The sequence below is a fragment of the Ambystoma mexicanum genome, chromosome 10 (genome assembly GCF_040938575.1).
Source record: "Ambystoma mexicanum isolate Mex_15411 chromosome 10, UKY_AmexF1_1, whole genome shotgun sequence".
Lineage (NCBI taxonomy): Eukaryota > Metazoa > Chordata > Amphibia > Caudata > Ambystomatidae > Ambystoma > Ambystoma mexicanum.
In genome coordinates, this window is record NC_090932.1 from 532,055,586 (window position 1) to 532,072,534 (window position 16,949).

A 16,949-nucleotide genomic window follows, 5' to 3' on the forward strand; every position below is an offset into this window, starting at 1 on the left:
ATTGAAAAAAATTTTTTTAACAAAAATTTCAAAGACAACAAAGGAACCAGTATCCATCCCTTCAACTATCACTACAACGATTGCTGAACACACAATCACCTTATTAAGCTTAGAGGACTCATCTAAAGAGCAAACATTGGGATACTTTGCATCAGAGCTCAATTTACATCTACGACTGGCGCAAGACACACAGCTGAAATCCAAATCAACATTCAACCCCAACCTACCAATGGCAACCACAATAGACATTTTCTAAAAACTGGTCACTAATGATTTAAGACAACAGTATTTGACTGGTTACAACAACAAATTTGTCAAACACAATTTGACCCCTTGGGAAAACAAAGCAATACAAGAATTGAGGGTTACTTGAACTTTTAGAGGCCAAACAGTTCAAATCTTTGCTTTATTACACTTCAGATGTGATTTAACATCTGAATATCCTTCTTTGCATTTGAATCAAATCATAAAGCTTAATTTCCACAGTCACAACAATGTTCATGTCTTTCATTTTAATTTGGAGGTCGCAGATACCATTAAGGTGTTTTCAAATAATGTAGTACTTCAGCACAGTGGGTAGCCACAGTGTCTAAACACCTATTACCGCAGCCCTGCCTGCCTACCAAACAATAACTATCATAAGAACTGTCATTAGAACTCGCCAAAGGTTGTTTAAAGGCTGCAAGTCTTTACTTATTTGTTTTTTGTCTTTTTCAAAGCAGTCTTCTGGGAGTTAATGACTTAATTGGGGTTGTAAACCCACTACAGGTGTAATAAAAATGTTGTACCAGGTCTGCCTTCAGCCACTCAATTTATAAGCACTCTGCGTGCCCTCACTGAAGTCCTGTTAAAAGAAGCAACCATTTTATTCACTTTAACAAGCAGCAAAGCCAACAGTTTTGGCTTGTGTATAAGTATTAGGCATTTGCCAGGCACTGATATTAGATGTCCAGGTACTCTCACCATTTTGCACCTGCTACGATTAATGGGCAGTTAATAAAGATTACCCCTGCTATCTGCGCAGGGAGTATTAATTCTATTAAAGCCTAGGAGGCAAGCATTATGCTTCAACTTCAATTTATTACTCCTCAGCAGTTTCAGCAAAACACAAGAAAACTCTGAAAAGTATCAACATCCAACTTTCCTTTTCTTGCAACTACAAATCCCAAAGTCTCTGTAGTCCAATCCTGTACAGCCCAGCTATGGCAAACTTCCTGTCCCCGGGCTTCTCCTCTCTTTTACCTGCTCTGAACTGTCTCTTGAACCATTTATCCATGTACCGCCAACAAGGCGAATACTTCCAACTTTGCAGCTGCAACGTCGCTGTGTCCTTGTAAGCCATACTCCTTGTCCTAGGGCTCGGTGCCTGTCGGCTTTTGCTTCTTAATTATTCTTCTGCTCTTCCCCTAAGCAGCATACAATAAGCAAAATCAGGGTGGTGTCCATGTACTCTCATAATTTATCTACATCGCATACATTATAAACAATACATGACAGGGTGGGATTTTAATGCTCGCCTGGTAGCCTTTAATAGAGTTAATACTCCCTGCGCAGTTAGCAGGGGTAATCTTTATTCTATGACAAGACTGGAGGCGAGCATTATGCTTGTTTAAAGCTTCCCAATACTGTTGTTGCCAAACTCTCAATCGGCTTGAAGTAAAACTCTTTAAACGCATGATCACTAGCCCAATCTGCTGCTAGCATAATCTCTCCCAATGATACCCCTGATGTGAAAGCTCTGGATGCCATTGCTCCTCTCACTGAATGTGCTCCATACATTCTTAAATCAATACCTGCTGCCTGCATCACTTCTTTTACCCACCTCGCAATGGTGGCTGTTGCTACTGCTTTAAAAGGCCTCCTACGCGCTATTAACAATTGAGTAGTACCGGCTGCTCTGCATTCTGCTGTCCTAATCTCACATTCCTTAATGCATCTCGCTACACACCAGTTGGGGTTACTCGGGAAATAGGGATAATGCACTGTGGTGGTCCCTGTCTTAGTTCTTCTTACTACTGAGAAGGTCACTCCTTCCGGACCGAAAGACTTCCTGTTAACCTCAAGCCCTCTGACATCTGCCACTCGCTTGCAAGATACTAGACTTAATAACATTGCTAACTTGCCCGACAGTTGCTTCAGTGACAGGTATCCATCTACTGGCTAACTTTCCAACAGTCGCAGTACCACTGTCACGTCCCATACTTTATTATATCTCGGCTCCAGAGGAACTTTATACTTTGTGCCTCTGATGAGCCTCACTACCACCAGATGTTCCCCCTGTTGGGACCCCTTCGACTGGGAGATGCCCTGCTGAAATGCTGATCTGTACACTCCTATGGTAGAAAAAGCTCTCCCGTCTTGCAACAGTTGTGCCAAGAAATTCAATAACACCACTATAGGTGCTGAAATGGGATAAACATTTCTCCCTTTACACTAGCTCGTCCACTTGGCCCAAGCTGCGTCGTAGCTCCTCCTAGTGGAAAGCGCCCAGGATTCAGCGATAAGCTCTGCAGCCTGAGCCGAAGTGCCTGGCAGCGCCCAACGTCTCCTCATATCCTGCACGCTACGAGTGGGAGTGCCCCTCTCACTCTCAGAGGATGACACAACCGAACAAGGTCCGTGAGCAGTCGTTCTCCTTCCAGAAGAACTTGCGGGATGTCCGCCGCTAGTTCCATTAGCGTCGGGAACTGTTCAGATGGATTTATGAACTCTGACCTGAGGGCAGAGGTTCAGGAGGCCAGCCTAGTTTCTTGGAACAGGGAAATCTTCTGGACAAGCCAGACCAATCAAGGTAGCGGTTAAGACTAGGTCTCAGGAGGGGTGAGGGTGACTGAAAGACCTCAATGAGCACACAGAGTAAAGGACACTTACAAATCAATCCCAGTGAGGTGCAGATATATTAAAAATACATATACATTTATTTCAAGGCCTATGAGTTTCAAACACACAATCAAATCACAGTAATACTTATTAAGCCAACACAATCCTATCTAAATACATATATACAGGACCAATGGGGTCTAAAGGGATAATGCACAAAATGGGTCCACAACCTAAAAGGGGAAGGAAACAGGCAGTGCAAATAGTCTTTAGTCCCTTCTGCATCCAACACACTCCTAACTAAGAGGCAGTCCAATCCCTAATAAGAGGGGAGCCTAATGCTCAAATGTACATGAAATGCAAGCGCACACAGTAGTTCAAGTGGGCAAGACAGGGTCTCTTCAAGTGTTTGTAGCAACTCAGGAAGGTGGGTGAGGCGATGAAGAATAGGATCCCACTATTCGAGGAGGGTCTCCACTTGAAGGCAGAGTCCATTCCAAGAGTTGGGAATAGTTTGCTGGTTCGCACTAGCAGTGGAAAGGAGAGGGGCACTCAGGGACCACTTGTGTATAAAAATGGATGGAGGCGCTAGGGGCCACTGGCTAGGGTTGCGATTACTCACCGACCCCTGGCGCACTCCGGACCAAACTTCGGCAGTCAAGTCCACTTTGGTTGCAGGTTCAAGTGCGGCAATTTGGCGGCTCTGCTGCTTTCAGTGACGAAGATACAGCGATGAGTCCCAAACGGATAGTGGCGATTTCTCCGCTCCTGGTGCATGGATCAGGCCAGTTTCAATGCAGCAGGCTTCAGGGGCAAGAGGGGCACAAATGCAGCGCACCTGCAAAGGTCGTCACCACGGCTGGGCAACACAGTAACCGCGTATGCTCCGGTTCTGGCACACTCGTCTCACTTCAGACCTGGGAATGCCGAGTGTAAAAAAATGTGGTGTAGCGATATACCATGTTTTGAGGGCCTGCTCGAACGGCGGTGGAGAAAGAGCAAAGGTCCTGCGTAAGCTGGTCAGCCCACTGGTTGGCCCAGGGACACTGCCGAGAAGGCTTACTTGCAGGGTTTGATGCAGGGTTTGATGAAAGAAAAGTTGGTCCGACTATTCCAATGGGTCGAAGCGTCTTCGCAGACCTTCTAGGACGACCAGATGCAGAGAGGTCCCATGGGACGACAGCGGGCTCAGTGTGTCAAACCTTCCAGCGGGTCACCAGCGGTTCCTCGACTCAGCTTCTTAGCTTCAGGATACTTGGATCCTATCCTTCGTTCAGTGAGAACTCCAAAGATCGACATGGTATGGGTGTCTGGGGCTTCTCTTATCCAGAATCTCCTTTGCACCAAAACGAAGAGGATCCAATGGGAGATCTGCTCACATACAGGCATACCTTACATGGACCAATCACGGACCACGGTGGTCCCAGGCATTCACAGCACTCCAGACTCTCTGGCATCCAGGATGTGTATTGGGGACAGACACCCCAGCCCGCATCCTGGAGGCACACACACAAGGCATGCAGAAGCTGCGAAAGCTTGGTTCGCAGGAAAATGCATGCCCAAATAAGGACGGACCCGGGTCGGCTCGACCTGGGGAAGGTGAAGGAGCAAGATGGCTAAAGGACAGGACAAAGAACCTCGTGCATGGCCATTTTAGAGCCAGGCAACCTATTTGTGCCAAATGCGGTAATCACAGTTCACCTGACAGGAAAGGGTTAAAATTACATGAAAAGATAAGCTGCCACCAACCCTGTCTGTGACACATCTGCATATCTCCTAAAAAATACTTTGAGAGTATCTAGGGCCTTTTGAAATGACTAAGAGACCCAAGTGTACTGTACTGGAAGGTACATTGTACACTTGTTGCATGTTGCAGAAAAGTTGCAACATTGGAAAGGACTAAGGGAAACAAAGTCTCCCAGTACTGACTGTCTTAAGGGTATGTCAGTTTCCTCATAAAAAGTGAGCGAAAGCCCAGAGGAGTGCAGCAGAAGGCTGGGCTCCCCTGGTAAAGTCAGACTATGGTGTTAAACAGCAGCAAAAAAGTTGGGGGGGTACACAACTGGAGGGAAAATTACACATACATGGAAATCTTTCCTAACAGGAACCACACCTGTGATTTCCACAGTGGTACAACTAAAACCAATTCTGCTCTCTCCCTCCGACACTTCACTAGAATTCGGCTCAGCATCGCAATGGGGGCGATGCGTAGTGCAGGCCTCCTGCCCACTGCTGGAGGAACGCATCCGTGCCTTGCACCTCTGGGTCTAACCTCCAGCTGAAGTCGCTGACTGTCTGGGCATTGAGGCGAAATGCAAAGAGGTCTATGTGTATCGGACCCCACCTCTGATTCAGACTCTGAAATACTGCTGGGTCCAATCTCCAGTCACTGGAGTCTGCTAGGTAACGCAAGTTCCAGTCGGCTACCACATTCAGCGCCCCTGGCAGGTATTCTGCTGTCACTGAAGTCCCTGACCGGAGGCAGAGTGCCAAAAATCTTGCTAGCTACGCTGGCAATTTGGACTTCGTTCCTCCCAGATGATTTATGCATCGTACCGCCGAAATATTGTCCATCTTCAGAAGGACGCACAAACTCACTCTCCCTTTCGTGAATGCTTTGGTCGCAAATCATCCCGCCAGCAGTTCATCTGAAGGCGAAGCTCCTCTTCACTCCATTTTCCTCCTGTCTCCAGATCTCCGCATCTCGCCCCCCAGCATATCTGGCTGGCGTCCGACTCTATTACAAGATCCGGTCGGTCTCCGAAGATGGCACGTCCATTTCAGGCATCCATATTCTTTAACCACCATTCCAGTAATGCACTCCTGATCTAAAGGTATCTGCTGGTGATATCTTAAACCCTGCTGCAAGTGCTTTATTTTTAATCTCTGCAGCGCTCGATAGTGTAACCGGCCTGGAAAAATGGCTTGAATAGAGGCTGCCAACAGTCCTACTATCCTCGCCAGAACTCTGAGCGAAATCGTCTGCCTGCTCAAGCAGGACCTGATCTCTCTCTTGATATCTCTTATCTTTTGGGCTGGCAACTCTAACGTCTCTTTTCTGGTGTCCAGAACAAAGCCCAGGAAGTCTAGTCTGTGCGCTTGCGTGGTGCGACTTCTCCACATTCACTAGAAATCCTAGCGATAATAGAAGCTCTTGCACCCATGCTGTCTGCTAGATCAGCGTCTCTAGGTCCTCTGCTAGGAGTAGCAGGTCGTCTAGGTATATGATCATCCGGATACCCTTCTCCCGGATTGCTGCTGCCACCAGCTTCATCAGCTTGGTGAAGGCCCAAGGAGCTGAAGCAAGCCCAAAGGGCATTGTCCTGAATTGCCAGAACTGCTTGTTCCAGTGAAAAGCCAGAAAGGTCCTGTAACTCTCTTGTACTGGTATCGTTAGGTAGGCGTCCTTCAAGTCTAACCTTGTTAGCCAGTCTACCTCTCTCAGGGTGTCTCTGAGCTGGTGTATCCCTTCCATCTTGAAATGGCAGTACACTATCCATCTGTTTAATTCTTTGAAATGTATTACCGGCCGTACTTTCTCCTGTCTGTGCACCAGGAACATATTGCTCACAAATTGAGGGGGGGGGGGGTGCGGGGACAACGCACTTCTCTTTGGCACCCTTCTTTTCCAATTGTCTTAGCTCGTAATCTAAACTCTCTTGTTCCCCTTGCGCTAAGCGCTGCTGATAAGGCCAGCTTAATTGTATGGGCGGCTGGGTGAACTCCAGCTGAAGACCTCTAATGGTTTGCAAAATCCACATATCACTGGAAAGCGCATGCCAATTGCCCCAGAAAATCCCTGTTCTCCCTCCTACTAGAGGGTACTTTGCTGCTCCCACCTGGTGTAGACCCTTGTCCACGACCGATCCCTCTTCCTCTGCACCCTCTTGGCCAGGAAGAAGGTGTCCTGCTGTTTATTTTCCCAGTATTGGGCTCTGGGTTTAGGGGGTCTTTTACCTCCTTGGAAACGACCGGCTGCACGACCCCAAAAGCGGCCGGTCCCGGCAAAAACTCTGCCTGGGAATGCTTTCCGTATGGAAGCTTGTGCCTTTTCAAGTGATGTGTATGTGCCGACGAACCGCCCCATCTCTTTTCCAAAAGTCTCTCCTAAGAGGAGGCCCTGCGCCGCTTCTACGGCTTCGTATGATGCTAGGTCGCTTAACTTTGGGTCTATCTTGAGCAGGAGACCTCTCCTTCTTTCCGAAGAGATGGCGTAGTTCACGTTGCCCAGAAGGCAGACCGCTCTTTGCTCCCAGCTTACTAGAGCATCAGGATCCACCTCTTCTCCTGTATCCTTGGCTCTTTCTACCAAGTCCATTATCTTCGCGAGAGGTCCTGACACATCTAGCACCTTCTCCTGGAAGCTCCTCCATGATCTGTCAATACCCTTTGGCGGATCCTTACTGGTCTTTGACACAAAGGTCAGCATCTTAGGGTCTAGCTCTGGAGTCTCCATCACCTTCCCTGGGAGATCTGGCTGTGGGCATTCCACACGCAGGCGCTGCCTCACTTCTTTGTTTAGGGCTTTCCGCAGCCTTAGAGCCATATACCGTGTGGCCCTGGGGGAGGGCTGCCAGTCTGAGCATCTGGGGTATCGGATACTCTCAGGATCACACATGTCTACGGTTTCCTCCTGATATTCCTCTAGCTGTTTCACTTTGCCGGTTCTCTTCCCCCGCTGGGTTTCTCCCATTCTTCTTCTGCTACTTCCTCCTCTTCCTAGGAGGATAGGTCTCCTCCTGCTGACACCTCTTCCGAGCCTGGGTCATCTCTTCCCCTGGAGCGGGGGTCGTGAGGCTTGGCACTGTTTGACGTTGTAAGTAAGCTTCTTTCAGCTTGATGCGTCGACTGCCTCTGGGGTCTTCTGTTTCACCGCATACATCTGTGGGTCATAGGAGGATTTCCTCTTTCGGGTCTGCATACTCCCCTTTAACCCTGTCTTCGAGGGTCCTGTGAGCGTGTCTTCAGTCTCCTTGATGCTTTCTCGGGGCTGGTTGAGTATTGTCTCCAGCCTCTCCTGCAAGGGTCTCACCCCCTGCTCCACTGCATCGACCAGCGAGCTTCCCAGCACTTCCTTAAAGCTGGAGGCGAGGTCTAGAGACTGCTCCTCCTCGCTCCATTCAAAATCTGACATTTTAAAATGTGCTGTGTGTGCCTGGTACCTGAAACAGGTGTCTTTGCACGCCCACGCTGCTTGATCAGATGATTTTCACTTCATTAATATACATTAAAAAAATATATATTTTTTTATTTTTAATTTTCGTGGCATGCACTAGACTTTTAATTCTTTTGCCTCTATGATAGGCTGTTCGGGCCAATTCTCCACCTCTTGGTGGTTAATTGCCTCTCAACAGGGTGATCGTGCCGGGTCTCGATGAAGAGGAGAGTCCCCTCTCTCTCTCTCCGTGGGATACCCTGCTCCTCAGCCCTTCCATCGGCTGATTCGTGCTGCTTTTGTTGTTGCAGCGCTCTGGCTCCGCCTCCCCAAAGGTGGGGGCCGGAGCGCTCGGCGAGCATCATGATCCGCCCTCACGAAGGTCGGGGGAAAGCTGCTGCTCGCCTCCGTGAGGCCAGGCTTAACCCCTGACGTGTTCTCGGAATACAGCACAGGGCCGCTCGCCTCGCTGTAATGCTACCCTGCTAGCAGGTAGCCTCGCGCCTCACTCGCGGTTGCCCCAAAACTACCGAGTACAATACTTCAAACATCATTATGCATCACTAGTGCATGCAAATGCAATGTTCACTTCTCTCTCATTACATGTCACCATTTGAGTCTCATGCTACTCCGGTTACAACTACAACTACTCAAATATCCTATTCCTAATGGCATCAACTATTTATCATTACTAAAATCTAAACAATCAAACTCATCATACGCAAAGGTGTTAAAATAGTACTTATCTGCTGACGAGCAGTAAAAGAAGAGAGGAGGAGACCAGGGACAGGAAGTGTGCCATAGCTGAGCTGTACAGGATTGGACTACAAAGAATTTGGAATTTGTGGTTGCAACTAAAAGAAAAGTTGTATGTGGATACTTTTCAGAGTTTTCTTTTGTTTTGTTGAAACTGCTGAGGAGTAATACATTGAAGTTGAAGCATAATGCTTGCCTTCAGTTTTATCATAGAATAAAGATTACCCCTGCTATCTGCGCAGGGAGTATTAATTCTATTAAAGACTAGGAGGCGAGCATTATGCTTCAACTTCTTTATTTACTACCCTTCAGCAGTTTCAACAAAACTATTTCAAACCAACTAGGAATGTTCATATGTCCATATAACCTTCGTTTTCCTGAAACTACAAATCCCAAAGTCTCTGTAGTCCATCCTACCAGCTCAGCTATGACCACATCCTGTCCCTGAGCTCCTCCTCTCTTTTACGTGCTCTGAATGGCTTGTCACCAAACTTTCTCGTCCCGCCAACCGAGCAAGGACTCCATGAACTCCAACAATTAACTTCACTCCGGCTTAAACCTTCTCGTTCCTCCGTCAATTATTCTTCTGCTCTTCCCCTAGAGAGAACATAAACATAATATCAGGGTGGCAGCTAGACTGTCATCATATCCACACCTTATCATCATACAATATTATTATCTACATAACATCAGGGTGGCAGTTAGTTTGTCATCATATCCCCCTCTTATCACCATACAATATGATTATCAAACTTGTGAGGGTGGGAACTAATGCTCGCCTCCTAGTCTTTAATAGAATTAATACTCCCTGCGCAGATAGCAGGGGTAATCTTTATTCTATGACAAGACTGGAGGCGAGCATTATGCTTGTTCAAAGCTGTCCCAACACTGTGCTCGCTAAACTCTCTGCTGGTTTAAGATAAAATACTCTGAAAGTTCGATCATTCGCCCAATCAGCCGCTGCCATAATATCCTGCAATGGAACTCCCGTCCTGTACGCTTTAGAAGCCATGGCCCCTCTCACTGAGTGCGCCCCATACCGCTTCAGATCGATACCTGCTGCTAGCATCACCTCTTTTACCCATCTCGCAATGGTAGCTGTCTTTACCGCCTGAAAAGGTCTCCTGCGCGCTATTAGCAACTGATTCGCGTTTGTCGCTCTTCTGCCGTCCTGGCTTCATATTCTTTTATGCAACTAGCTACACACCACTTGTTATTATTTGGAAAATACGGATAGTGCACTGAGGTTGTGTTCGACTTAGTCCTTTGTACTACTATAAAGGTCACCCCTTCTGGTCCAAATGTCCTTCTATTAATCTCTAATGCTCTAACATCCGATACCCTTTTACAGGATATGAGACATAACAGCATCGCCAGTTTACCTGATAACTGCTTGAGAGACAAGTATCTATCTCCCGGCCAGCTTTCCAATAATTTCAGTACTCTCGCCACGTCCCATAAAACTGTATATTTGGGCGCGGGTGGCGCTCTGAACTTAGCTCCTCTAATAAGCCTGCATACTGCCGGGTGTTCGCCTGCTGGCACCCCTTCAATCGGACTGTGACCTGCTGATATCGCTGATCTGTATACTCCGATAGTACGGAAAGCTTTCCCATTATGCAACAGGTGTGCTAGGAAGTTTATAATGGCTACTACAGGTGCCGAAACGGGATGAAAACCTCTCCTTCTGCACCAATCTGTCGACCTGGCCCAAGCCGCGTCGTAGCTCCTCCTAGTCGATGGAGCCCAGGATTCGGCAATAAGTTCCGCCGCTTGCATCGAAATGCCCGGCAGTTCCCATCGTCTCCGGATATCCTGCACGCGATGAGCGGGAGTGTCCCCTTCACTCTCAGAGGATGACACTGCCCAGCTGGGTCCGTGAGCAAATGCTCTCCTTCCGGAAGAACCCTCGGCAGATCCATCAGATGTTCGATCAGCGTCGGGAACCACACCTGCGCTTTCCACAATGGTGCTACTAGTACTAGCTCCGCTCTGTCCCTGCGACACTTCGCCAGCACTCTGTTCAGCATCATGAATGGAGGGAATGCGTAGTGCGTGCCGCCTGCCCATTCCTGTAGGAACGCGTCCGTACCCTTGGCTTCTGGATCCAATCTCCAGCTGAAATAACTGGGTATCTGGGCATTCAGGCGCAACGCAAACAAGTCTGTCTGTAAAGGCCCCCATCTCTGGACCAGCTTCTGAAACACCGCTGGATCCAGCCTCCAATCGCTGGAGTCTGTGAGGTGTCGCGAGTTCCAAACTGCTACTACATTCAGCTCTCCGGGCAGGTACTCTGCCGTTACTGATGTCCCTGTTCTCAGACAATAATGCCAGAAGTCCTTCGCTAGCTCGGCTAGCATCCTGGACCTTGTCCCTCCTAAGTGGTTTATGTAGCGAACTGCTGAAATGTTGTCCATCTTCAACAGGACGCAAGACTTCACTTTGCCTCTTGTGAACGTCTTTATCACGAAGGAGCCCGCTAGAAGCTCTAGGCAATTTATGTGGAGGCTGAGCTCTTCTACACTCCATTTGCCTCCAGTCTGCAACTCTCCGCACCGGGCACCCCATCCTAGACGACTGGCGTCCGATTCTATCACGAGGTCCGGCCTGTCTCCGAATATGGCACGTCCATTCCAGGCGTCCATATTCTGCAACCACCATTCCAGTTCCGTTATAGACTCCTGATCTAGTGCAATCAATTGGTGATATCTCAACCCTTGCTGCAGGTGCCTTATCTTTAACCTCTGTAAAGCTCTGTAATGTAAGGGACCCGGAAAAATGGCTTGGATAGAGGCTGCTAGGAGGCCCACTACTCTCGCCAGGATCCTTAGAGAAATCACTTTCTTCGCTAGACATGCTCTGATCTCTCTTGATATCTCGTATTTTCCTCGCTGGTAGCTCCAGGGTGGCTTTCCTCGTATCCAGGATGAAGCCGAGGAAATCTAACCTCTGCGCCGGCTTTGTATCCGACTTCTCCGAGTTTACTAGGAATCCTAGGGACTGCAGCAGGTCTAGAACCCACTTCGTCTGGTATTCCAGTGCCTGACGATCCTCTGCCAGAAGCAGTAGGTCGTCCAGGTATATAATCAACCGAATGCCTTTCTCCCGAATGGCTGCGGCGACAGGTTTCATCAGCTTCGTGAACGCCCAAGGCGCCGACGATAGCCCGAATGGCATCGTCCTGAATTGCCAGAACTGTTTCTTCCAGCGAAAAGCTAGGAATCCCCTGAACTGCTCCTGAACTGGGATTGTAAGGTATGCGTCCTTCAGGTCTAGCCTGGTCAGCCAGTCCCCCTCTCTCAGGGAGTCTCCGAGCTGATGGATCCCTTCCATCTTGAAGTGATGGAACTCTTTCAGATTGATTCAACTGATCAATTGATCCATTCAACTCTTTCAGATTGATCACTGGGCGTACTTTCTCTTTCCTGTGAACGAGAAACATATTGCTGATAAAGCTCGGGGCCCCGGGGCACCTCTCTATGGCCTTTTTCTTCTCTAACTGCACTAGTTCTGCATCGAGAGCCTCCTGCTCCGCTTTCGCTAAGAACGGGCGCTGGGGGATAGAGGTCTGTACAGGATCTTGCATAAACTCTAGCTGCAGACCTCTGACGGTTTGCAATATCCAGGCATTGCTGGAAAGCGTGCGCCAGTTTCCCCAGAACATACATGTCCTCCCTCCCACCGGAGGATAAGTTCCCGCTCTCACCTGGTGTAAACCCTTGGCCTCGTCCGGAACCTCTTCCTCGTCGCCCTCTGGTGTTGCGACTTCTGGATGGGAAGAACGTGTCTTGCTGTCTGTTCTCCCAATACTGTGCTCTGTAATTCGAGGGCCTTCTACCTCCTTGTTGGCGACCGGTCGAGCGACCCCTGTATCGACCGGTCCCGGCAAAAGCTCTCTGTGGGAAGATCTTTCGTATGGAAGCTTGCGCTTTCTCCAGTGAGGCGTAAGTGCCTACAAAGCGGCCCATTTCTTTCCCAAACGTCTCCCCAAACAGGAATCATTGGGCGGCCTCTCCTGCCTCGTAGGATGCCAGGTCACTAAGCTTCGAGTCTATCTTTAGAAGCAGTCCCCTTCTTCTCTCGGAGGCTATGGCGCAGTTCGCGTTACCTAGTAGGCACACCGCTCTCTGCGCCCAACCTGCTAGGGCTTCTGGGTCCACCTCCTCGCCCGTGTCCCTAGCCCTCTCTGCTAGGTCCATGATCTTGGCAAGGGGACCGGCTAAGTCCAGAACTTTCTCCTGGCAGCTCTTCCAGGATCTGTCTATCCCTTTACGGGGGTCTTTATTGGTCTTTGAGACAAACGTGAGCATCTTAGGGTCTAATTCGGGAGCTTCCGCTACCTTCTCTGGCAGATCAGGTCGAGGGCATTCTGCTCGTAGACGCTGCCTCGCTTCCTTATCTAAGGCCTTCCTTAGCCTCGCCGTCATATATTGAGCCACTCTCGGGGAAGGTTGCCAGTCGGAAGATCTCGGATTTCTAATGGCATCTGGATCGAACATGTCGTCTTGCTCCTTGTTAAGACGGATTTCTGAACTCTGTCCTGGTGGCGCAGAAGTTCAGAAGGCCAACCTAATTACTTGGAACAGGGTAACCTCTGGACAAGCCAGACCAATCAAGGTAGCGATCGCGGCGGTCAAGACTAGGTCTCAAGAGGGGTGAGGGTGACTGAAAGCCCGCAATGAGCACACAAAGCAAGAGCGCTTACAAACTACTCCAAACAGTTGTTATATCAAAAATAGATACACATTTATTTTAAGGCCTTTAAAACAATGACCGTAGCGAGAAAATCACAATATCACAATATTAAACCAACACATACCATATCAACACAATATATATACAAATACACAGTCGCAAGCGTTTAAAGCACGAAATATGTAGTCCACCTGAAAGGAAAGGAAAACAGGCAGTGCGATAACGCTTTAGACTCAGTTCGCCTTCAGAGGCACCTAACTAGATGGAAGTCCGAGCCCTGCGAAGAGTGGAGCCTTGTGCTCAAAGTACCTGCCACGCCGGTGCCAACGGGCAAAAGGGGAAGCTCTTCGGAGGAAGTCAGGCAGTTCGGGTTAGTGCACAGCAAAAGGAGAACAGGTTCCGCAACTCAAGCGCAGCCTCCACAGCGGGCAGAAGCAGAGCGCGAGTACGGCCAAAAGGGTGCTGTTTTTACACAGCAGGGAAAAGCAATGGGATACTGCAGGAGGGCGACCAGATCCTAGCTAAACTACTCACCGGTCCCCGAAGCAAGCAGACCCAGGCTTCTCCACGTTAGTTTCAGCAGCTGGCAGGTTCAGAAGAGCAGGAACGCCTCGTAGTCGTGTAGAGCAAAAAGACGTCCCAATCAACGAAACCAGCACAGTTTGTTGCCGCAGCAGGACAACGGAGCGGCCGTGTGTATCCGAGCCAAATGTACACTCCTCCCTTCAGACTTGGGAACGCCAAGTGTACGAAGCGTGGGAGAGTGACAAGGACTCGAAATACAACACAACCTGGCGGCAGTTACAGAGCAGGACTCCCTTGTAAGCTGGTCAGTCAACTGGATGGCCCAGAGACACTTCCGAAGGCTTACTTGGCAGGAGAGGATGAAGTCGCCGGGAATAGCTGTTCCTGCTATTCCAAAGGTCGAAGCACCAGTACAGGCCTTCTGGTTCGATCCAAGGAGGAAAGGGTTTCACAGGACGACAGCAGTGCAAAGGAGGATTCCTTCAGCGGGTCACCAGCGATTCCTCGGTCCAGCCTCTTGGTTGCAGGATACTTGGCTCCTGTATTCCTTCGTTCGTGAGAACTCAGGAGATCGACATGGTAGTGGTGTTTCCAGCCCCCTCTTATCCACGGTTCCCTTCGCGCCAAAATGGAGGGGAGCCAATGGGAGATCCGCTCATCAACACACATACCATACGTGGACCAATCACGGACCACGGTGGTCCCAGGCATTCACACCACCCTAGACTCTCTGGCACCCAGGATGTGTATTGGGACCAGACATCCCAGCCCACACCCTGGAGGCACACAAACGACATGTAGAAGCCCGCGAAAGCAACCACGTTTCGCGGGAAAGTACATGCCCAAATAAGGAAGGCTCCGGGTCGCTCGACCTGGGGAAGGTGAAGGGAGCAAGACGGTCAGTGGACAGGACAAAGGAGCCTCGTGGTCTGGCCATTTTGGGAGCCAGGCCACCATTTTGGGTTCAGTGCGAAAAACGTGCTCAGAACGCCAAAAGGAGCTCAAAATAAACAAAACGATCGCTGCCACCATTCCAGTCCCTGAATGACTTGCACCGATCAAATACCATCCTAAAAGAGTATCTAGGGCCTGTAGAAGGCTAGAGACCCAAGAGAGCTGTAACTTAGTTTACAGTGCCCTCTTGTGTCATGTTGCACTAAAGCCGCAACATGATAAAAGAAACTACGGGAAACAGCATTCCCCGGTACTGACTGTCTTAAGGGCATGTCAGTTTCCCCGTAAGAAAAGGAGCGAAAGCCCAGAGGAGTGCGGCAGAAGGCTGCACTTCTCTGGCAAAGTCAAGAACAAGGTGAAAAACAACAGCAAAAAGTTTAGGGGTTGCCACATGGAAGGAAAATTACTTACAATTACGAAATCTTTCCTAACACTCCTCCCCGAGGTGCTTTTCTTTGCGGGCTTTCTTCCCCCCGCTAGGCTTAGCCCAATCTTCCTCGACTGCGTCCTCCGGCTCTTGAGGAGGCATTACCCCCTCCTCTGACTCTCCTTCCGAGCCTAGGTCATCATCTCCTTCTTTTTCTTCCCCAGGAGAGGGGGTCGCGAGGTTCGGCACGGCCTGACGCTGCAAATATGCTTTCTTAAGCTTCGCGAAGGCGTCGGCAACCTCCGGGGCCTTATCATTCGCCCCATCTGAAGGGCCCTGGGGGTCTGCAGAGGCTTTCCTCTTGCGGGCCTGGATACTCCCCATATACCCTGTACCTGAGGGTTCAATGGACCAGCTGTGAGTCCTTATGGTGCTTTCTTTAGGCTGATGAAGCATTGCTTCCAGAGTCTCCAGCCTTTCCTGTAAGGGTCTTACCCCTTGCGCCACTGCGTCTACTAGGGAATTCCCTAGCACCTCCTTGAAACTGGCAGCCAAGTCTAGCGGCTGCTCTTCCTCGCTCCACTCGAATTCGGACATGACAAGGGGTGCTTTGTGCCTTGGTACCTGTAAGAAGGTGTCTTCGCTGTCCACTTCCTAGTAGCTGCTTAGCAGGGATCCAAATTCCCTTTCTTAAATTTTTTTTTTTTTTTAAATCGTGGCTGCACCGGACTACTGAGATATTTCTTATGCCTGAGGCGGCTTTGGTTCACTGACAGTCTTTCTGAGGTTACTGCTTCGTGATGCGATATACCGTATGCCTGAGGTGGCTTGGGTACCTTGACCGTCTTCGAGAGGCTTCTGTCTCGTGTGCGTGTGCTGTTCGCCAGCCCAATCCACGCGGGAGCTGAAGCGGCCTGCTTCCTCTTTCAGCTCTCTCCGGGAGCTGCTCCCACAAGTGAAGTCAAGCACTTCGACGTTCGGCTGGGTCTCAGCTCTCTGTTGCGTGTTTCCACAGTGGAGCCGGTGTCTCGGTCCGCGTCGCAGACTAAATGCGACGCGCCTCGGCACTCGGCCCGAACCGCCCACGCGAAGGAAGGGGGCTGCCCTTCGTATCACTCTTTGGCGGCTGTCTGCGCTCGGCCCCGCCCCTGCGCTCTTCGAAAACTGCGCTACCTTCCGGGGAGAGCCAGTGCGGTTCCGTGAGTTCCGCGGCTCGCCGACGCCCCTTGAGGTGCCGGGAATACGGCACGGGGCCAAGGCGGCTGCCGGAGCTCCTGATGCGTCCTCGGAGTGGTACGCCGTACTTCGAGAAATTCGAACTGACACCGTCCGGAATACCGCTATGCGCTAGTAGATCCTACGCTCGGGCTTCCCCATAAAACTCACTGAACTATGGCATATTGCAGTCGTTATGCTACTTAAAGACAAATAATAGCATCTAGGCATCAGTTATTGCTATGCATATACACGTTAACTGGAAAGTAGAGAGAACGTGGCTTATCTGCGTGAAGAGCAGTAAAAGAAGAGGAGGAGCTCAGGGACAGGATGTGGTCATAGCTGAGCTGGAAGGATGGACTACAGAGACTTTGGGATTTGTAGTTTCAGGAAAACGAAGGTTATATGGACATATGAACATTCCTAGTTGGTTTGAAATAGTTTTGTTGAAACTGCTGAAGG

The 16,949-nt window shown here is 49.6% G+C and overlaps 1 protein-coding gene across 2 annotated transcripts in view; it reads left to right on the forward strand.

The window, feature by feature from the left end:
- ANO7 (anoctamin 7) overlaps positions 1 to 16,949 on the forward strand; it is a 1,967,083-nt gene that overhangs the window by 50,726 nt on the left and 1,899,408 nt on the right. The gene's annotated exons all lie outside the window — the stretch shown is intronic.